This window comes from Condylura cristata, unplaced genomic scaffold (assembly GCF_000260355.1).
Source record: "Condylura cristata isolate star-nosed mole 26May11 unplaced genomic scaffold, ConCri1.0 scaffold00021, whole genome shotgun sequence".
In the NCBI taxonomy this organism is placed as follows: Eukaryota; Metazoa; Chordata; class Mammalia; order Eulipotyphla; family Talpidae; genus Condylura; species Condylura cristata.
Genome location: NW_004567122.1, coordinates 18759886 through 18783273, shown reverse-complemented (window position 1 = coordinate 18783273; position 23388 = coordinate 18759886).

Here is a 23388-nt window from a genome sequence, read left to right as displayed (position 1 = left end):
GTGTGTGTGTGTGTGTGTGTGTGTGTGTGTGTGTGTGTGTGTGTGTGTGTAGACGGTGTTTTGAGTAGATGGTCAACTGCGTTATCAGTGATTCAGGAGAAGTGCATATTGGGTCAGCTAATGCCTTCAATTTGATTTCTATGCTCTGGACTTGAATTAGATAGGCAGTGTCAGATACAGAAAAAATAAAATAAAATAACCACTGATGATTAAGATAATTCTTTCTGAGTTGAGATTAAAAACAAATACCTGTGCTGGGTGAAACTGAGGTCTTAGTAGCTATTCCTGATTTACAAAGGCATCTCCATCTTTCCCAGATTGCTTCAGATCTGTCCTTTGTTTTAACTGTTCTGTGTCGCTTATATACACTGTTTATGGTGCTCTGAACTTCTTATCAAAGTGTGTGTGTAGCTTTATGTGGTTTTGACACTCCAAGAAAGCACCCACTTGGTCTTTTATGGATATAGCTATTCGAAGCAGTTTGTCTTACGTAGCTCATCCCCAAAATGAGTAGCTCTCATTGCTACTCAAATGTTGCACTAAAAGGCAGTCTCTTTAAGCAATGTAAAACTGAAGTGCAAGGAAAACTTTTGGACATTTCTAACTGTTTGAACAGGGGATAATAAAAAGTGCCCAAATACATGGGATTGAAGAGATGCATTCTTGAGGTGATGACTTTTTAAAGTGAACTTTGATCATTAAAGATTTCAAAATTATACAAAGCAAGAGTAAACTCCAATGTGTCTAGTACCACATCCAACAGTTACTCGAGAATTAGTCATACCTACTTTGGCCTTTTTTTTTTTCTTTTGCTGAAGTTAATGACATATTTTTTGACACCAAAACTGGAGTCAGTATTTGTCATTATTTAGAATTACTATTTTTTTCTGAATACCTGTTGTAAGAAAGTCCCTCAGTGTGGTGAATTTTTTTTAAGTTATTGATTTGAATCTTCAACAAATATTGACTGCCCTCTGCGTAAAATGTTCCTTATATTTCAGTTATTGCCTTGAACTTTAAAAGTGTCAAAGCATTTCCAGGAATTTCAGACATCTTTGTAGTTTTCTTCATCTCATCTTGTCCATGGCCTCCCCAAGGCAGGGGTAGAGATAGTAATCCAGCCAAGTTTTTTAGCTAATTTGCCAGCATGTTGCTACTTAATTTCTGTTTAAGAGCATTTGCCGTCTACCACTTGCTCCCATAGCTATACTGTGTTGCTTTAATATTGTTAAATTAGAACATTAAGAGATATCACTATTTTTTGTTTGCATATCATTAGCACTGTGCCTATAGAAAAGGAGCTAAGAAATAGTTGAAAATCACAAATGAAACCACAGTTTGGCATGAAATAATCCCAACTCCTTGTAGCTGTTTAAGGCCCAGCCCAAGATAGGTGTTGCTGTCTCCTGTAGTTTGCTCTATTTTGAGTCGTGCCTGCTGGCGCTGTTGGAGTTAAGAATCTGTCAGCATCTCTAGTCTGACCTCTTTATTTGTGGGTTTATAACTCAGCTGTTCAAATTTGCCCAGAGCCAGAACTTGACACGGAGCGTTAACCTGGGGAACTTAAGCATGTCTTTGCATGGGTGTGAAAGTCGTATTTTTTTTTCCCTCTTCACAATAAGTTCATTAAAAATATATGTGCATGACAACTTACCCATTTCAGAGCTATATAAAAAAAAAACTAAAGAATTTGTTCTGGATCCAATTGACTTTTTTGCCTGCATAAGTAATAGAACTTAAGCAAGCCTTGCCTTTACAGAGGAAACTCTGCAACTCTTAAAACCAGGAAATTGGAGACTTTAAGTTTGTTTTTTTTTTTAAGAGTAAATGAAGCATTGACTTTTTAGAACTTGAAAATGAGCTCTTATTCATCTAGTATTTCACTATGTCTGTTTGCCATAAGAACACTTTGAAATTTGGCATAATGACATTAAATAACCACAATTGAGACAAACATTCTATAAGGGACTGTTATGGGTTGCCTCTAATGTGGTAATAGATGTCATTTTAAAAATGCAACTGTACCATCTGGATGAAAGACGGTGACTCCTAACACATTGGTTACAGACAATTGAATATTACAGCTGCCTTTCGTCCTGACTTGCTGCTCTCTTTTCATGGAATGCAACCAGTGTGGATCAGCATGGAATTCTTATGGGATCAAAGAAAGCTACCATTCAGAAAACTCTCATGTTCACTGTGAAATAGGTAATAAATCTACATAACTAAAAATGTATTTGCCTTCAGTGTGAGGGAAGAAGAAAACCCTATAGTTCTGAAATCTGTCGATTTTGAGTTTATGAATATAGATGTTTCCCCACTATCTAAAGTAGACTATTGCTATTTTGTATGATTTCAGAAGGTTATTTTGGTATCTGGAAAAACTATCCCCATTAGTTTGCCTGGCAAAATGTTTTAGTATTTCCAGAAAAATAACCTATCACAGAGGAATGTTCTACTTTTAGATAGTGAAGGAAACCTGCATTCAATTTTCCTAAGTCCCAGTCTCCTTTTCTGTAAAATGGGGATTCTGATATCACAGATTAGACAAGAAGAAGATGCAACTCTTCACTGCTTATTTCCTGCCTCCTAGTGATACAATCCATTAGGGGCAATTTATACCTTACTTTGTACCCTACACTGTTCTGGGTATCATAGAAGTACTGAAACTTTGTACTATCATCCCCTGAATGTAACAGATTAAGCTGTGTGTGAATGTAAGGTAAACTAATACATTTATATCATATTGCATTCTCCTCAGTGCAAACTTCAACTAAGATTTAGTTCCTCATCTGTCCTCTATCCAGTATCATTTTATATATCTTAAAGTAATTTTGTTACTTTTTATATAGACATTCTATGTATTTTTTAGAGTGGTGATTCCTGGAAAATGCATAATTTTAACTTTTATCAATGGAATTCCTCTTTGTCACTATGTTTTCTAAATACATTATATATAGTGGAAACCTCAAGATATTTAGATACCTTGTATTCAGGTATTGTCTTGAAGCTCACAGTTTATGAGGGTCTTTCAGCTGAATATTTTGTCTTATCTATGTAAAAATCTTCTTTTGAGGTACTTATACCACTAGTTTTTGTTTCATAGCTCATTGTGTAGATCAGAACTTCTAGAATATAACAAGGAACAGTGATAATGAAAAGCATTGCTGTGCTTTAACTTGTTGTACCACCAGAGAGGGCCCCACTCAGTACTTTTAAAATCCATAAATGAAAGATTTAGATCCTATACTTTTGCTTAGACAAAGAAAAGCCACTAAAACCAAAATGGAATAAAGACCAGAGGTATCAACACTAGCCACAAAATAAATTGATGAAATGATCCTGGATGCATTCCTCATTGACTCAGTATGATTCTGGAAATATAATGAATGTTTCATAAATGCTTAGTGAATACACAAGTAAGCAAATAAATGAACAATGGATGCAAATAAATGTAATGATGCAAAAATCATGTCCATGGGAATCCTAGAAAGCCAACACTTCCCCAAAGAAGTAAATCTTTTAGAGGTGGATGAGGATTGGAGGTCAGGAGAGGACTTAGGATAATGAAATCATTCTAGGAAATTCAAATTACCCTTGAGATACACTAATCTTATTCTGAGCCTGCATCCTAATGAAAGAATTCTTAATGATTAATGAAAAAAAGGAGCAAAGATGAAACCAGAGTTTCACACCCATCACATACCAGCCATTCTGACATTGCCAATATTTCCTTCTCTATCACTCACCTCAACAATCTTGAATTTGAGTATGGAGCGTGTGTGAGTCAAGGGAGAAAAGCAAGTATTGAGTAAAATGTTACCCTGTGTGCCCATTCAAATTCAAATGCCTCTGTTCTTCCTGGCAAAGAATCCCCATGGCTTTTGCTCAGTAACCATCACTGCCCCCTGACATTAGGATGCCAAATGAAGGCTACTTTGTGATTGTAATTCAGAATTCCTGGCATTTACTACCCAGCTAATTGTAGCTTCCAATTAGTCTTTCGTGATAAGGAGATGCAGCATTTCCTCACTGATGTGATCATGTGCTAAACACAATTGGTATTCAGGAACAGATTATAGCTTTGTGCTGCTGCAGCATTTTATTAAACTAAATCTGAAATTCAGGAGGGAGTTTTCAGTCCCAGATTTCCTATGTTTCAGACTTAATTTTGCAACTGACCATGATCACTACTTCTACAAAAGAGAAGAAGGCTTCAGTAGTGTGCCCTCTGTGTGTGTGTGTGTGTGTGTGTGTGTGTGTGTGTGTGTGTGTGTTTTAATCCAGGGTCTGCCCTAGTATCTTTCTTTTTTCACAGACATCACATTTCATCAGTCGGAGTCTTTGTGTCCTACATGCATTTATATTGATCCCACAACAATTGTACAGCTCTTTCAAACCCCAATTTCAAGGGCATTTAAGGAGGGCCTCACTGGTAGGGGAATGTGAACTTCCTGTAATTTCCTGCTGTGGTATGACACCAAAATAGTGGTTTGGGGGAGCAAGGGGAATGGGCCCCAGGTGAGAGACATCAGGATCACCTGTGAAGTTGTTAAAAATGCAAATTCTCGAGCTGTATATCCAGCCTTCAGGATCAGAGACTCTTAGGGGGTCCCAGCAATCAAATGTCTTCACTAGCCCTCCATGTGATCCTGATACAAAGTCTGCTAAAACACCAACAGTTGAAAGAAGACCAGTGGCTGTCAGACTTTAATTCTTCAACTCAAAGGCTTTTTAAGACAGTGATTACAGGGTCTCTTCTCAAGTTTAAATATATTAAATATATGCAAGATGCTGGCCTATAATTTGCAGTTTTCCACACCCAGGCAGTAGTAGTACTGTTGTCATGGGGACCACACCATGAGAAACACTGCAGAAAATTTACTCCTTTACGTCTTTTCAGTCTGTTGTAGTGTTACTCCAGAGTTGTACATTGGATATATAACAATCAAAATCTAATAGGATCTTTGAACCCTAAAGATTTCCATGATCACAGAAATTTAAAAATTATAGAACTAAATGGAAAGCATGAAGAGTTTTAAAAGAGGTCAGGGGAGACTTGTTTCTGCTCTCACTTTGAAAGGAATCTTCGATAAATTAGGTCATCAGAAAATGTCTGTAATATTGCATAAGAGGGCTTCCGTAGTGGTGCAAGGGTTAAAGTCTGCTCTATCAAGCTATCACCAAGCCTCAGAGGCATGAATTTATTCCTGCCTAAGAAGGTGACCCACATGGCACAGCAGACTTCTTCCTGTCTTGCCTCCTGCTCCCCTCAGCAGTGTATTTCAGTAGATCTGCCTGTTTTGCTCCCCATTCTGTTTCTGGTGAATTCTCTCTCCTCCTGCACCTCTGCCCTACACCACAGTTGTTGTATGCATAAATAAAGTAAATCTTTAGGGTCTTCTCTGCTGGTGCAATTGTTAAGGCACAGCACTATTGAAGCTATTGCAACCACTGCAACACAAATTTGATCCCCAGGCAGGGAGATGACCCACATGGCATAGCAGACCTCCACCCCCAGCACTGTATTTCAGTAAATCTGCCTGTTGTGCTCCCCACTCTTTCTCTGGTAAATCCTTTCACCCCCAACACCTCTGACCTGTGTCCCAGTTCTGTATGTATAAATAAATCTTTAAAATAAAAGATTGTATAAAAACAAGAGAAAAAAAGACCCTCTTATACTGCCCGTATATGAAAGCAAACTTGTTCAACCACTATAGAAAGCTGTGTGGAGGACCCTCAAACTACTAAAAATGGAGCTACCACATGACCCAACAATTCCACTCCTAGGAATCTACCGAAAGGACGCAAAAATGTTCATTTGAAAGGAAACCTGCACACCTGTTTTTATTGCAGCACATTGTAATAGCCAAGATACAGAAACAACCTAAATCCCTAAATGCCCCAAAAGAGAAGACTGGCTAAAGATGTGTGTATAAACACACACACACACACACACACACACACACACACACACACACTTCGGGGGGAATACTATTCAGTGATCAAAAAGGTAAACTCATGCCATTGCAGCAACATAGATGGATGGATGGAGCTGGAGGGGTGTGTGCTCAATGAAATAAGACAAAAGGATAAAGGAGAAACATCAAATGATTTCATTTATAGGCGAAATATAGGAAAATCGAAGACAAAACTAGCACTCAAACTATAAATCAGAGACATGCAGTAGGGAAGTGGGAGGTTCTCAAAATAGTAGGGAAGAGCACAAGAGACTATGGTGATGGTTCAAAGGTAATCTGGTCGTGAGAATGTTATGGGGATTCCACCTGAGGGGAGAAATAAAACATTGCACTAAAATGAACTATGATGTAAAATAAATATATTAAATAGCTTTAATATCATAAAATTACATATGCAACCAAAAAAAAAAAGATTGTATGAAAACAGACAAATATCTACTTCAATTTGTTGCCAATTTGAACTGGAAAGATGCACCTCTCCTCTAAAAACAGTAAGCACATCAATAAAGTACTGCAAAGAATAATGTATCAGTCAGAGACTGAGAAAGTGACCCCTGTTACCTTTCTGTCACTAACTTGCTTTATGAATAAATGTTAAAGTCCCTATGAATCAGTTCCTGCTCTGTAAAATTCATTTAACAGATAGGTATTGATTCACCCATGTGCAAAACAAACTTCATGCTGTTGAAGAGACAAAGATGAATTAGACATCTTTTCTGAAGAACTGTGTGCATATAAATAGCTACAGTACATGGTACAAAGGGAGCGTGTTACTGAGAAAAGCACAAAATTTGAGGTGATAAGTCCTGTCGCTACATCCTAATGATTCTTTCATCACCTGGGACCTTGGCTTGATAATGTAGTCAGCTCCTCCCTTTCTACTGGCTCTGAAGAAGTCAATTGATCTTTCCTTCAAAATTTCTCACGTATTTTTCCTTCTCCACAGTCTCATGTTCTTCAGAGATCTTGAACTCCCTGCTACCATTTATGCAGGACCCTTACACAATTCTTGATGCCTTCCATCTTCTCTCTTTCAAAGATGTCCTGTCGCCTATAACCAGTTTCATCTTCCTAAAATGCAGTTACCTTCCTGTGGCCACTCTTCCTCTTTATCATTACTGCTGAAGCTCCTCCCCTTGGCACTCAAGCATCCTCACAAGCGTCTCCCTCACCCATCCACCATGACTGCCTTTCCTCCTCAGTGCCACTAGACCCATTTCCCCACCACACTCCTGCCATCAATACTGTGAACCTTCACCAACATTCCACTAGTGTCTTAGACTTCCATCCATCTGCATTTGGTCCATCATTCAAGATCCTCCCCCCCGCTCCCGCCCCCTGCCAATGGTTTCCTCAGTTTCCAAACAGTGTTTTCTTCTGCTCTAAATTTCTTCCACTTATACCAGTGTTCATCCCTGAGTCTTTATGTCTTATTTTAGAACTTACATATCTCCTCAGAAGGGAAGAATGAGACACTTTACATTAGAATTTCTTCCATTCTGTAGTACCCATTGCCACATTACCAGTCACCCACATGCTGTTGTTCTCATAGCATGGCATATAGCAGGAAATAAGAAAATATCAGGTGAGTGAAGTCAGGCAGTGGTCATCTGATGTTTTGTTTTTGTCAGACTTGCATACATTCACCCTTCTGATTCTCATGCTCTCTTTCCTTATGATTCTGTTGCTGCTAACAAATGTGGCCTTCACCTAGCCAAATGGAATTCTGAATTCTCTGGTAAGCTTTGGTGGCTGGGTAATTGAGTGGCTCAAGTCAGGCCAAGTAGAAACAGCAAGAGTCAATTTGAAACCTTTGTCACAACTGTAAGAAAACAGAAATGTTGTACCTGCTGTGCTTGAACATAATTGGATATTTACCTAGAAACACTGACAGACAAGTAAGCAGAAAAAGCCCAACCCTGAGTAAAGTAGAGAAAAGTAGAATGGAGAGATGGATTCCCAACATTATTGACTACCGGATTTAACTTTGCATCAACCCAGTGCCCTTGACTTTTCATAAGCCTGTAAGTCTAATTTTCCTTAAAGTAGCTTGATTTGGTTTCTGTCATTTACTGTTAGTATACCAATTAGATAAAATTATAAAAACTGAATTAAGAATTTGCTACATCCTGTGCTTAGTACTTACACTACAAAATTCATTTAATTCTTTGATATAAGACCCTTTCTAAATAACTCTGGTGAGTCCATCATAGAGGATCTGTTTTTTTCTGGTTAAAGTAGGATATTGGTGGCAACCTTTATCAGGCAGGTTTACAGACCTCTCATGATAAATTTCCTAATCCTAAAATGTGGGAAAACATTAGTGAAAAAGTCATAAGCTGTGGTTGTATCACTTGAGCTATTTGTGTGCTTTAGTACTTGCACTCTGCCAATGACAGCATCTTCATGCCATGTAATAAGTCTGCTAAATTCTGTAAGACTCATACAAGTGTGCCTTATGGAATATGACTCTCTCCATAGCTTGCTTTTTCTGTATGTAATTTATTCATCAAGTACATGACTGGTTTTAATCATACATGGAATATAAAGAATCAAAGTTACGAATTAAGAAAACATAACAACTAAAAAATCTTAGACTCTGACAAAGCTACAGTGGTTACCAGAAATGAGTAGAGAGAAGATATTTGAAAGTGATGAAGGGCTCATGAGCTATAGTGATACATCCAGTGTGGCACAGACACATATCGAGGTGTGAAGCTATAAGTATATATGAATCAAAATGTATATAGCATTGCAAACCAATGATAATTCCAAAAAAAGTTTTATTTTGAAAAAGTTATGTGAGGACTAATACGTATATATTTGACTTTTAGAAAGCAATTGCAAATATTTTACCAAAAAAATAGATTTACTCAAGTTGTTATCAAATTTCTTTCTGAAATATAAAGGCTCTGACTGTGAATATGAGTTAGGATCTTTTTATATAAAAGCAAGAGGCAAGCACCTTTATAACATTGACAGTTGGAACTGGCACATACACCCAGATACAAATTTGTGAGAATTATAAGGATGTTTTAGTTAATAGAAAGGCTTGCATTCCTGCTATGCTTACTGGTGTAAATACTTTTCCACTTAGATTCTATTTATAATCTTTTAAATATGCTTAAATATTTGCATGTGTGTATGTTGTACATAAGTGGGATGTCACACCAAAAAATGGAAACATATAAGGACTGTGACTTGGATTTTAAGTTCATAAGGTATTTTTTCCAAAAAGCAAAAAGTCTTGATAAAGCATCATGTGCCTGTGCTGAATGAACAACCAGAGTTTTGGGTTTTACCTTTGTAACAGAATGGCTTGCTGAAGGGGGGTGAGAGGGAAAGCCATATTTTTCATATTAGGATCATTCTGCTTATAGAATGGTTGTCACATACACCATTAACTTTTATTTTTAATATAATTTATTTATACATATTTTACATCATTATTCACAATGGAATACTATTCAGTTATCAAAGAGATAAACCATTAACTTTTAAACTGGAGGTCAGGTTACTTTGCTCAATTTCCTTGGCTAGTATGTGGTTTCTGATTCTTGAAGAAATCTGTATCTCACTCACCCCAATCAGTATGGTGGGATGAAGCCCTTTCCCATCACCAGCCAGCATTAGATAAAGAAGAGACTAAAAAGCAACATAAAAATGAAAGAAAGGGAGGAAGAGAGATAAACCATAATGAGCATCTTGGCATGAGAAGGCTAGAAAAGAACCATTCTTTCTATGGGCTAATCATACAATTCCAGACCCTCATGCATCGGTATTTCTCTAGTTACCACTATGTTCAAGTAGAGGCAGCACCTTTATTTGAACAATCACAAAAATTCTGCAAGATCAAGCTGTTACAGAGTTTGTTTTAACAGGCCTCAGGCTATGCATAAATTTAAATTCTTTTGCCTTTAGAAAACAAATCTTATGATTACGATACAGCATTCTACTAGGGCAATTTAAGACTCAAGCTGCAAAGGCTTTCAAAGGGGCCAGATTTCTTCAGTATAACCAGCCTGGGATGAAACAATGGAATCTCTTTTGAATCATGATCATGCACTGGCAGTGAAATGTAATTTTAGAGCAAGCCACAAAGAAATAATCATGGACCTGTTTGCAGTAAGGATCGGTGACCCTGAAATTTCTCAAAGACTCAAAATGCAAAATGACATTAGCCAGCATGCAGTTCCGGACATGGCAGATCACTCAGCAGTATTGAGCAGCAGAATTTGGATACACTTGCTGAGCATATGGAGGAATCCAAAAGGATGGTTGTCATTTTGTCAGAGTCAGGAAAATAATGGCAGCAGAAAAACATAGCCAGAAATAAACTGCAGCTAAAGGAAGCCGGCACCTGGGAGCCAGAGCTGCATCTGCCCTGAAGAAGGTCCCCTTGGAACTGTGAATGCACAGAACCAGCTAAGGTTGAGCCAGAAGAATGTACCATGAGGATTATCACATTTACTATTTCTCTAACTGAAAAGACAGGTGTTTTTCCCTGATACTGGCCCTGAGAATGGAAACAAAGTGGTTGGGTTTGAGCTTGACTCAGGAAAAATGGTCTTGATCACTGAGCGCAAATATAATTTACAATTATTAATGTGTATTACATCATTTCTCAGTTTATTATTGTGCTTGAAGAGGATAAATGGAAGAATGGTGGGAGGTCCAACCTATGTAATGCTCACGAGAGTTTATGTCAACAGCAAATATGTGAATCTGGCGAAGGCAATGAATAAGAATTCCATATCTTTATTTGTCATGTAAAAAAAAAGTCAGAATCTTAAGAATCTCAAGGAATCTAATGGTAATCATATAACTTGCTAACTGTTGCATTTAAATTGTACTCTGTATGTTTTGCTCTATGGTAGAAACTTAGGGGATAAATAGGAATATGAAATAGACATAGGAAATTAAAAGTTAACACTATCATTAAAAATACACACACAGGGCCCTCCCTGGTGGCGCGGTGGGTTAAAGCACAGCACTAAGAGGCTAAAGCCACTTCCACATGAGTTCGATTCCCGCCTGCCCCGGAGGTGACCCACATGACGTGGCAGACCTCTCCTGACCCGCCTGCTGCTCCCCTCAGCAGTGTACTTTGTCGATCTGCCTGTTCTGCTCCCCACTTTGTCTCTGGTGAATCCTCTCGCCTCTGCCTGTACCTCTGGCCTGTACCCCAGTTCTGTATACATAAATAAATCTTTTTTAAAAAAATACACAGGCACATTTCAAGTGATGTCAGCTAAGCTGATATCAGCTGATGCCAAGTAGCTATAAACCATTCTGTTAGAATTCCTGTCATTACAAAGTCACCATACTGTACCAGATGGATTCCCAACCCATTTGGATATGCGGCCCTTTACGAGCTGTGAAACTTTCCTGATTTGCATCTTAAAAATGAACCTGGGGGGCCCTCCCTGGTGGCGCAGCGGGTTAAAAGCACAGCACTGAGAATCTAAACCCACTTTCGCATGAGTTCGATTCCCGCCTGCCCTGGAGGTGATCCACATGGCGTGGCAGACCTCTCCTGACCCGCCCGCTGCTCCCCTCAGCAGTGTACTTCCTCGATCTGTCTGTTCTGCTCCCCGCTCTGTCTCTGGTGAATCCTCTCACCCTCCGCATCTCTGGCCTATACCCCAGTTCTGTATAAATAAATAAATAAATCTTTAAAAAAAAAAAAATGAACCTGGGACCTTCTTTGAAATGTGTATGGATCTTTGCTAGTTTCCAGCATCTTGTATGGACATTTTGATGTACAGCCGTCCTATCTTCCTCAAATATGAGACCAGCCAAAATGAAATATTGAAATTCCAAGGGAAAATAAGATGATGAAGGAGCAAGATGAACTTTTAACATGATGCCCGTTTATGTCATATCAACCAGTAACGCTAGTTTTGCAACTGCGAATTATAATGTGTAGAAGTTAGAGCCTACTTCTAGACCTTTAACCCCAGAGTCTCTGTAAATCACTAAGTGATTAATACTTGAACTTGAAAATGGAAAAAAGAAATACAATTCCTCATTAAATAAGAGAAAATAATAGCACTTCAAGTATAAAAAGATATAAATATATACAAAAATCAAAATCACATTTTTTAGTTAACCTGGTCCTGATATACCCCTCCGATTTAAACTGTGAATGAGTATTGTCAATGGCAACTTATGTATGTTTCAAACACTATCATTCAGGAACAAAATCTATAACACCATTTGTCTTTATTTTATTTTATATATATATGCATTTATAAAATATTTATTTATTTATTTTACATCACTCTTCCTTTTGTACATTTTTCATCACAGTTAAAATCCCTGTGGACTTCCCACCACCAGTTCACCCCTGTGCCATCACTACAGTTCCATTAGCTCTTCCCACTTCAGTTTTGATCCTATTTCCCTCTGCACCCCCATAGACTGTCTCAATAGTCATGATTCTGTTAAATTAGTATTGGGGATTTTAGTTGAAGAATGATTCTATGGCATTTAAATTTTAGTGAGTACCTTCAAATTATATTAACTGCCCAAAACTAAAATCTCTTGCCTACACTGATTGCTTCCTTCTTTCACTTTAGTTAATAGATTTGATAAAGTTGAAGTGTCTGTTTTTTTCCCATTTGCACTTAAAATTTTACTAATTTTAATATCACTACGTAATGCTGTGTGAGGAAAGTCCACATTTATTGCTATTGCATTATCTCTCTCCACTTATCTTTGCTCTAGAATGAAGTAAGTGGTAGTAGTGTTGATGAAACAAGTAAGTAAGTGGTAGTAGTGTTGATAGAATCAGTTCATGAAATGTATACAAAGAAGCTTTGTCAAGTTTTGTACAAGCTGGGCCTCCATCGTCCCAAGCTGGGGCTAGGGTTAAGTCTCAGTGCTATCACCATGTAACATATAATTGCTGCTTGTGTCTCTGGAGCACCTTAATTAATATACAAGGAAAGAGGAATCCAGATAATTTTTAAAGATTTATTTATGCATGCATGCAATAACTGGTTGGGGTACAGAGGTCAGAGGGTTGGGGGACTAGGTTTGTGAATCTTGGGTAGGATTCATAAGAGACAGAGTGGGGAACAGAACAGGCAGATGTACTGAAATATACTGCTGAGGGGAGCAGTGAGCAGGCCAAGAGAGGTCTGCTGAGCCAGGTATTGAAATCGTGCTGCAGTGGGTGTAATAGCTTCATAGTGCTGTGCTTTGACCCGTTGCACCACCGTGGGGGAGGGGGGGTTGATAATTTTAAAGCTACTTTCATGGAGTTTTCTGATTTTCCTAGAAGATGGCAGGGCTTATACAAGGAGAAGCTATTTTGCTTTCTAATAGGTAGATAGCCTTCCCAAGTTGCATATAGTTCATACATTCAGTATGCTTACTTTTAAAATCTACCAGATATTGTGCTAACCTCTGAGGAAAATAAGACAAAAGACATAGCTACTGCCCTCAAGGAACTTACTGTAAGGTGATGGATACTCTGCCTTAACTGAAAATAATAGAGACCGTATCTACTCATTTCCTCCTTCAAAAAGGATTTATGAGATACCAAACAGAGGACAGACTGCTATGCAGTGTGAATAGGCAGAACAAAGGTACAACTGGCTTTTGCTCTCACCACACTAGACAAGCAAGCATTTTGTTACTAGTGTTTTAAAAGGGAAGAAAAAGGCATCAAGGGAGGTGTATGGAAGATTGCACCTTCACTTGATAGGGTGGTGGGGGGTGGGGGGCGGTGCTGAAATATCTAAAGGTAATGAGGATTTTGAGGAAGAAATCCTCGAAAGAGGAGCATCCCAGCTAGACTGAAAAGCATTTGCAAAGGCCACAAAGCAGGAACTGAAAGGTCAAGCAAGGTGGCCGATTCTAAGGGAGAGGGAAGTTACATGAGATGGAGAGAGAAAGAGGGCCAGCCAATGCAAGGCTTCAGGCACCACATTAAGAGTTTTTGTCTCGATCTTAGCAATCTTACAGGAACTTTAAACAGGATCAGATTTGCATTACTACGAAAAACACTGTGACTTCTCTGTGGAGAGTGTCAGAGCTATTGCAAACATCCAGGTAGCAGTGGTGTGATGGAGCGCATGGCAAACATGGGAAGACTCAAGAGATATTTAGGAGGGAAAATGGGCAGAAATGAACAAAGAGCAGAAAAGGACTGAACTGAGGGGATAAGGGAGAGTCTGGCACCGAGGATGTGCGACTTCTAGACTCCTGGCTTGTGTACAGGATGACTGGGGAAACCCGTCACCAGACTGCAGAGAAATGGCAGAGAACCCAGACTGAAGCAAGAGGAAGTATCAAGTCGGGGAGATTACGTTAGGGATCATGTCTCAGTTTTAATCTGAGCATTTAGTAAAAAAACTTTATAAATATGTGCTTATATCTTTTTTGGAAGAGAATACATTTTCAGTCATTGTCAAATACTGTATTAAAATTTGTGTGCATTTATTACGGATTTAAGTAAAAAATAGCCTAACTAGTAACACAGCAATATTTATCACTCAATTATAGCGTAACATACATCTACCTACCTACATACATACATACCCTTCCCACCGTTGTCTTATTTTTTTTGCTTCCCTATAATTTGTGCCCTCACTTTCTCTGGAAGATGATGTAGAAAGAGATGGTCAATGAGTTCAGACTCCACGGTTCAAATCCTAGGTGTATGACTGTGATAAGTGAGTCAAACTCTGTGTTCATTATATTTGTTAAAATAGATGCTTTTAAAATATAACTTTTATTCACCTATAGCAATGCCTGTTGGAGGAGCTTTGTGACATTTTAACAGTAAAATCTATTTGAAAACTGGTATAGTACCTAGGCTATGGTGGCTGCACCAGAGGCTGTTTTGACCTGCACTATCAGTGTCTGCGCTTCTGCCCCAGCACACTCATGTATACAGCAAGCGAAGACGGCAGATGTGGCTCTCCTGAGCCAGCCCTTGGCCCCTAACATATATTTCTTACCTACTGGGAGACCTCCGCACTTCCCTCTCACCTTGACTTTCCCCTCTCTAAAGAATATGACTCCCTCCCTTCCAAGACAACTGCTAAGATCAATAATTTCAGCCTTATCCTTCCTCTGTTTCCACTAATTCTCCTTGGAAACGGAAGGAGCAGGGCTCTTGCTGAATACCCGTGGAGAGTCCATAAATAACAGAGACACACCGGCTTTCCTCATGCCTTCTCTGCCTGCTTTTGGAGGTCTGCTTCTGACTGCAACACTTGCACTCTCAGAAGTTGCACACCCAAAAATAATCCATTGGCCTGGGGTGCCCCAAAATACTTTCGCCCGAAACATTTGAGTAGTTGTTTATGTGGACATTATGTTAGTTTCGGCTGCCAATTTTAGAATTAAATGGCTTGCATTACTACAAAAATTTAGCAGAACATGTTTTCCAAAATAAATGTCATTAAGTCTACACTCCCACCAACTGATTAGAGACTTGAACTCAGAAAATATGGCAAAAACAGCAGAAGTAAGAAAAACACATGCTCTCTTCATATGGTTAAAAGGATTCTTCTCTCCCTCTCAGAAAAGCTCAGACACTTGGTGAATAAGCAAAGGGAATTCTGCTTGCCCAGAACGTCGGAAAGTCCTCAAAGGGATCTCACTTTTATGTTTACAGTTCACGTTGCACTAGATGTTATTGAATTTACATTTTCATGATTCAAGTTTATATTTTTAAGCTAACAGTAGATATTTATTTTTGACTGACAATTTAAAAGTAAGCCTGACCTGAAATCCTAAAGAAAACAGTTTTCATTAGTCAAGGTAGCAGTATGCCTGGGGAAAGTTGCTTGAAAATAATGTAGGCATTGTCTTCTAGAGCTAAGTCCTACTCCTACCTATCTTTAAGGAGCTTATCTTTACAGTTCTGAAAGTTAATGAGCCAACAAAGTGATCCTTAAGGACTGTCACAGCAATAGCTTATGGATTTGTTATTGTGATGACAGTTCTTAGAAAAACACCTAAGTTTGTACCTTATACTTTTTGGAAGGGGGAAAACTTTATGCCTTATTCCTAGCCATTACCTCCATCTGGGGTAGAATCAGTGTCTGATCAAACATATGGCACATAAACAGTAATTTAATTAAATAGGAACAAAGCCTTTTCGTGTACCATATCAAAATTTTGAAATGTAGCCCAGTTTTCCCTCTATTTAGAATACATGAAACAGCATGCAAGAGTGACACATAGTTGACAGCAGACATCACGATGACATGTAAAGTGCCCTTGCCATGGGCATGTCCCGGTTCCACCCACTCAGGTGGGCTGTGTGAGTGTGCACCACCTGGCTCTCATAGGCTGGTTACGTTTGTCCAAACTGACCTGTCCTCAATAGAACTGGCAGCATAGCTTCATTGTGATTTCACTCACTTCTAGCATTTGAAATGGTTTGATTTAAATCAAGCCAAACCACAAGCCAGCAAGGGAGCCCTTATTAAAAGTTGTATATTCTCTTAAAAGTTCCTGGACACATCAGGGAATATACATAAATTTAGAAAGTGATAAGATTGCACACACTACACTGCCTGCACAGAAGATTTGAAATTTTATCTGGCTGATTACTCATATTCCTACAACAAAATAAATTTGCCAAGAACTCACATAATAATAATAATAATAATAGTATATCAAATACCTTGTCCATGAAGTTGACGAAACAGAACAAAAATAAAAAGATTATGAGAATCTTGAAATATATGCTAATTTTCTTAATAATCAAATGCTTTACAGAAACTCTAGTCATATCACACTAAGTTAAATACTCAAGGCAGATAAGATGATATGTAAAAAAGATTTCCCATTAGAGTTTTATTTTTTGGAAAGCCTAAAAAGTTTCGTTATTTCATCTTAATTGCCCGCTTATATACTGTAAGAAAAAAGATTCCTTACAGACCTGCTCTTGATTCTCACACAATAAATTCAAGTAAAAACACACTGAGACATTTCCTTAATAGTTTAGATAAGTCAGATACCAAAATGCAACAAATATTTCAGAATGAGAGCTGGCAGACTAGATGTTCTTAGATCGCCTCAACAGAGCCATGTGTTCTGTGTGTATACATTTAACACTCTTTGTGCTTTTTTATTCCATTCTGTTTATCATTCTTCAGCTTCCATCTTCAGGAGATCATAAGAGGGGGAAAGAGCAATAAAATTCAAAACTGTTGTGCTGCGCGCCATTTTCCATTAATTTTTTAAACCCATGCATATGGCAAGGAAAATAAAATCCGTGTGTTTCTGACTCATTTACACTTAACTCACCAAAATGTTCTTTTTTAAAAAGAGAACTGACATCCAACAAGTCTTCTGAACTTTTTTCTTTTACATATTAGTCCCATCTTGCTGAGTCACAGTTCGCAAGGTTCAAGGTTGGCTCACAGCTCTGAGCCCATATGCTGAGAATAAGCTTGAAACTTCACAAAACAAACATGCTTTGCTGTGACCCCTCTAAAAATAACTCCAGTCTAACTTTGGGTGTGACATTTTGTCACTTCCACTGCAATCTTGAGTTAGAGTGGGAGTGAATGAGGCAAGTGGAAAAAATAAAAAGAAAGAATCCTTAAAAAAGAAAAAAGGAAATGACTAAATGCCTTGGGAGGGGTTTCAGAGTAAAGAATGCTGGGGCAGAGTATAGATGAGGCCCTGCAAACGTTCCTCCCTACTCTGACACCACTGGGGTCCGACCTGGTAAAAGTGGCCCTGCTTCAGGCTAAGAAAACCCTGTCATAAAAATGAGCGGGTAAGAATTTGCAAAATTGCACAAGGATGATTGTGAGCTTTTCTTCTTCCTCTCATGCATCTATTATTTTATGAATTTATTCCTGAGGAAGCAGGCCTGGCCATTGAGATGCTCAGTGTTTATGAGAATTGCCCTCAGCACCATTTCTGCCAATCTACTCCCTGCATGGCCCAAGACCTGCCCTGGTGTGTTGGCTGTTCCAGTCTCCCAGTTTCATGCTCCACTTTGTTTCTGTATTCCTGTTTGTTGCTATTTCCATTTCTATTTCATTTGCCTGCTGACTGACTTGTATTTCATGTTCCTATTGAACTGATAGTGAGTAATATTGAACTGCTTTTCTGCACACTGAATTCTCTCATTCATTCTATAGTCCATGCTTAGACATGAATTGGGTCCAGTGGGATTTGGTGGGACTTAGACCCAGAACACCCAAATGGTTTGCAGTCTCTGAGCTCCTTCCTGTCTTCGGTCACAAAAGGCCAGCTTCCCGCATCAAATAGCTCATAGATTTGGTTGATGTCATGTGACTTGGTACAGATTTATCTAAAGCTTTATTAGGGTAAAACTAGACAATCAAACATTAATCTGTGATAACTTTTACTCATGTGCTCTGGTCTGGAAACATATCCAAGGTGGAGGAAAAATTATTCCCAGGGTATTTGTATGAACATATAGGAGCTTTTTTTTTTTGTGCATACAGAACTGGGGTACAGGCCAGAGGCTCAGTGGCAGTGAAAGGCTTCACCAGAGACAGAGTGGGGAACAGAACAGGCAGATCGACGAAATACACTGCGGAGGGGAGCAGCGGGCGGGTCAGGAGAGGTCTGCCACGCTATGTGGTCACCTCCGGGGCAGGCGGGAATCGAACTCATGAGGAAGCGGCCTTAGCTACTCAGTTCTGTGCTTTAACCCGCTGCGCCACCAGGGAGGGCCCATATAGGAGCTTTTTGACTAAATGCATGTTTGATACATTTTACTTGAAAGGAAAGGCAATAAGAACTCCTGCAGAGTACTTCTTATGGAAAAAAAATTAGCCTGCTGTCTTTGCATGTTTGGCACAGTTGGGGCAACGTGGAGTTGTTCGTACAGACCATGTCGTTCTCTCATTGAGAGACACAGAGTTAATAAGATAGATGTTTCATGTCCCCTAGCTAAACAGCTTCACATTCTAGACACTCTGTTTCTGCTTGAGATAGTTTTGATGTTTTTTTTGGTCATTTTTCATGTTTATCAGTTTAAAGATTTTGTAACCATGTGTGTGGAAAGTAGTTTGCCAAGTTTCAAACCCTTTGGAATTTCCTCAGCTCTCCATTTGGAATCAGACTTAAGCTCTTCCAGGTTCTGTTTACTGCCTGCTAATGATGACTTCCTTATCCAAATGGGGAAAAGACTTTTGAACATATATTAAAATGTGTGTATGATTTCTGAGTCATCAAATAGCTGGAATAACAAGTCAACATTTTGATGAGTTAAGTGTAAATTAACTAAAAACACATGAAATAAATTCTCTTTGAAGCAGATGGTTTGAGAAACCTAGAAGTGCTTGGAAAAAAATATGGCTTTTATTTTCATGAACCCCAAAGTGAAAAAGTGGTTGAAGATTAATTTGCCCTTTCTGTCTAATTGTGGCCTCAAATTCCTGAATAGATGATATCCTTTTATTTGTTCGTAACCTGGATTGTCTAAAGAAAGGAAATCCTTTCTTCTTTCTTTTTTCTTTTTCAAGGACGAATGGACATCAAGGGCATGAAGCCTATCTTCCAAGGTCAGAGAGCACTAATAGGGCACTAATGCAAATTATCAACACATGGGTTTGTCATGCTTGAAAAGGAACGAAACAGTGAAAATCCAACAAACTTGTATGTGCTCTATGTGCTCTGCCTTGACCCTATTTCATTTGCCTTGATAGAGGTATCTTTTTGTGCTATTGGAATGCTAATGGCTGATTCTCTAGTGTGGATCTAGGAAAGTAGCATGGACAGTCGTTAGCTGCTCTGATGCCAGACCCGCGATCTCCACTGGATCAGGCAAAAAGAAGGCCCTACATGAACTCAGAGAATACTGTCCTGGTGTTGAAGCTGATACCTCTAATCATCATAAAACAGCAGTGTCCTTAGTCTTCTTTGAACATATCTGTCTTCCAGGAAACTGTGGGAAGAAAGGATACTAAGACCACAGCTTGATTCTGGATCTCTGGGCCAAACAAAAGGTCAGTCCTAAGCATGATCTAATACTATTCCATTGTTATTACTTCTGATACTTGCATGTTGTATCAGTATTCTAAGTACTTTCCTTCAAATTCATCAAAGTTCCTATAATATAGTAGTGTTTGCTATAAAAGTTGTTCACTCAGCTTTTTTCTTTTTCATTTTCTCTATTCACTGTTCTTAAATTATAAATTTAATTGATATTTATTTATATGGAATGTAAATTTTAAAAGAAACCTATTGTGACCAAATCAGGTAGCTGTGAGTAATCATTTCATTGTTGATCTAAGCAAGTAGGTTGATCCTAGGTTGAAAACTGATTTCCTGTGTTCCTTTGTGAGATGTTTTTGCTCAAGAGAAAAAATAACTTCAAACTATATCACATTGTCAGCTTGTTTTCATTTGGAAGTCCTTTTTGAAAATCCACCTAATTTAATAGATTTGACTCAGTCATATATTTTTAGATAAAAGTTCTACATCATTATTGCTTGGATATGTCCAAACACTGCATAGCCAGGAGGTAGGCTTTTGGTGGTTTCTGAGTTTCTGGCATACTAAAGACTTGCGCCATGAAAATCCTGCTATAGAAGTTGTGGTATTCAGGATCTTTTTTTGCATATCAATATCAATGTCCAAAAAGGGGATTCCTTAGCTAAACATTGTGAATATGTTTAATTTTCACAAGGTATCAATATGTATTATCTTCTGAAAAGAAATATAAAAATGTATGAGAATGTCCACATCTCTCTTTTATTTTTGCAGAGTTGATGAATGAAAATAGCAATTAGTTTTTCTGAATTATTACTCAGTTTCATATTGCTTTCTGTTTTGTATTGTTGAATTTTTAGAAGAATTTATTGCTGTAATTAAAACTGTATTAATAATGATAATGAAGTTTATAAAAAGAACATTGTTAATGCAGTTGACACAAATCAAAACATAGTTAGGCCATGTGTGCCAAAAGAAAGATGTCCCACCACAAACTAAGTAATTTGAAACAAAAACAAAAGAGAGACTATCAATTTTACTATATAAAGCAAAACAAATTTGAAAATTTCTCCAAGGTGAATTCTGAAAATGTTCACCAAAATGATGGCAGCACGGCTTCTTTATACTGTTTTGGAGGGGAGGACTTTCACATTTTACACCAAAGACATGTTTTTCTGGGTACATTGACATGAGTATTATTTTCTTCTGAAAAAAAATGATGTAAAAATACTGATTGTGGGCCCTCCCTAGTGGCACAACGAGTTAAGCACAGCACTAGGGGGCTTAGGCCACTTCCGCATGAGTTCGATCCTCGCCTGCCCGGGAGGAGATCCACATGGTGCGGCAGACCTCTCTGGACCCGCCCGCTGCTCCCCTCAGCAGTGTGCTTCCTCGATCTGCCTGTTCTGCACCCCTCTCTGTCCCTGGTGAATCCTCTCACCCTCCGCATCTCTGGCCTGTACCCCAGTTCTGTATACATAAATAAATAATAAAAAAATGCTGATTGATAAAAAAGAGCTGATTGTACTGTGATATATAGTGATAACATCATTTTCTCTAGGTGGTAAAAACTCCATTTTCCTACTTTAGCTTAGTATTACTAAGCTGTACTGAACATGACCTTGTTCCCTAAAAGCTGTCAGGCTCAGGCTGGTATTCTCCAGATAGGATTAGTGTCTATGCTAAATTCTTCTGGCTACTTAGCTCCTGACTCAATTTAATTAATAAACACTAGTTCAAGTCACAGGACCCATGTGAGACAATATCAGGAGCCTACTTCCAAGTGCAAAGATTCTATCAGTTAAAACAGCATTTCAGTTACCAAGTTGCTATCCTCTTAAACGTCACTTTGAATGTTGATATTTGTCAGACCACTCTTGACAACCTTTGACATGAACCATGCTCTGTATTTAGCAATGACATGTACATATGAGACTAATTTCCAACTTAGCTCTATGGTTTAATTTTATTCTTCAAGGATATTGCTGTCATTTGTAATTTTTCTTTCTGGGTGAAGTATGCATTACTCTAGTTAATTACATGTTTCAGTCACCTAAGTTCAAGCAAAACTTATCAAGTTTATTCTTTAATTAATTACTGAACTATTTAAAGTTATATTGACAAGTAAATATAGAAAATGATCGATGAATAGACATTCTAGAAATGAATATTGGGTATTAGCATGTATGTTCTACATCATGTTATTATTTTGTATCATACAATTCACATTTCAAATAACTGAAAAAAAATGGATTATTTAGCTAGTAAATACAACTAGGTAGCCATCTGGAGAAAGGAGTTCCATACTTATCTTGTATATTATAGTAAAATAAATTTCAGATGGATCGACTATTTCAACATAAAAAATGAAATCTTAGAGGCCCTCCCTGGTGGCGCAGCCGGTTAAAGCGCTGCACTGAGAAGCCTGAGTTTGATTCCCGCCTGCCCCGGAGGTGACCACATGGCGCGGCAGACCTCTCCTGACCCACCCGCTGCTCCCCTCAGCAGTGTACTTCCTCAATCTACCTGTTCTGCTCCCCACTCTGTCTCTGGTGAAGCCTTTCGCCGCCCCTGAGCCTCTGGCCTGTACCCCAGCTCTGTATGCACAAATAAATAAATATTAAAAAAATAATGAAATATTAGAAATAGTAATAGAGGACAAATGTTTTTATAGACTCAGAGTGGAGTAAGATTTTCTAATATGCCACAAAACTATGAAACAACAAAACAGAAAGCAGATTAGACAACACAATAAATTTTTTTATATCAAAATAAATCACATATAAGCTAAAACAACTGGTGAAAAGCTAGTTTAAAAAAAAATAGCAATGGCATGTCCCAAATTAAGAGCCTAGATTCTTAACTTATAAGTAATGTAAATTTAATAGCCGTAAGATTTTAAATGGAAAAATGGAAGATAGAGAAGTAGAGAAATGGTGAAACATCAGTGAAAATTTAAAAGAGCCTTAAAGATTTACAAAACATTCAACTTAACTCCTAACAAGAGAAAGGAAAATTAAAACACTGAGATACCATTTTGACTTAATATTGTTAAAGATCAAGTTTTTACAGTTTGTTAGTAAAGGTAAATAGAAGCAGACATTGCTGTTTATTTGATTGTCAGATAGGTCTATTGCAAAGAATTTGTTTGGTTTATTAAGCAATTCTACTGCTATACATCAATTTGTATATCTTCAGAATAAAAAAAATAGGAGAATATTAATTACAACATTGTTGGCAACAAAAAATACTTGAAACAACCAACGAGGATGTCTTGTTAAATAAATTACTTTATTTCCTTATAATTTGAATACTCTGAAATATTGAGCAGAATAAGCCAGATCAAGTATTAAGTATTGATAGGCACTGAGTGAAAAATGGAAGATACAGAAATATGTGCAGAATATATTACCAGTTGTTTAAGAAAAAACATGCATTGCATACATGTGTATGCATA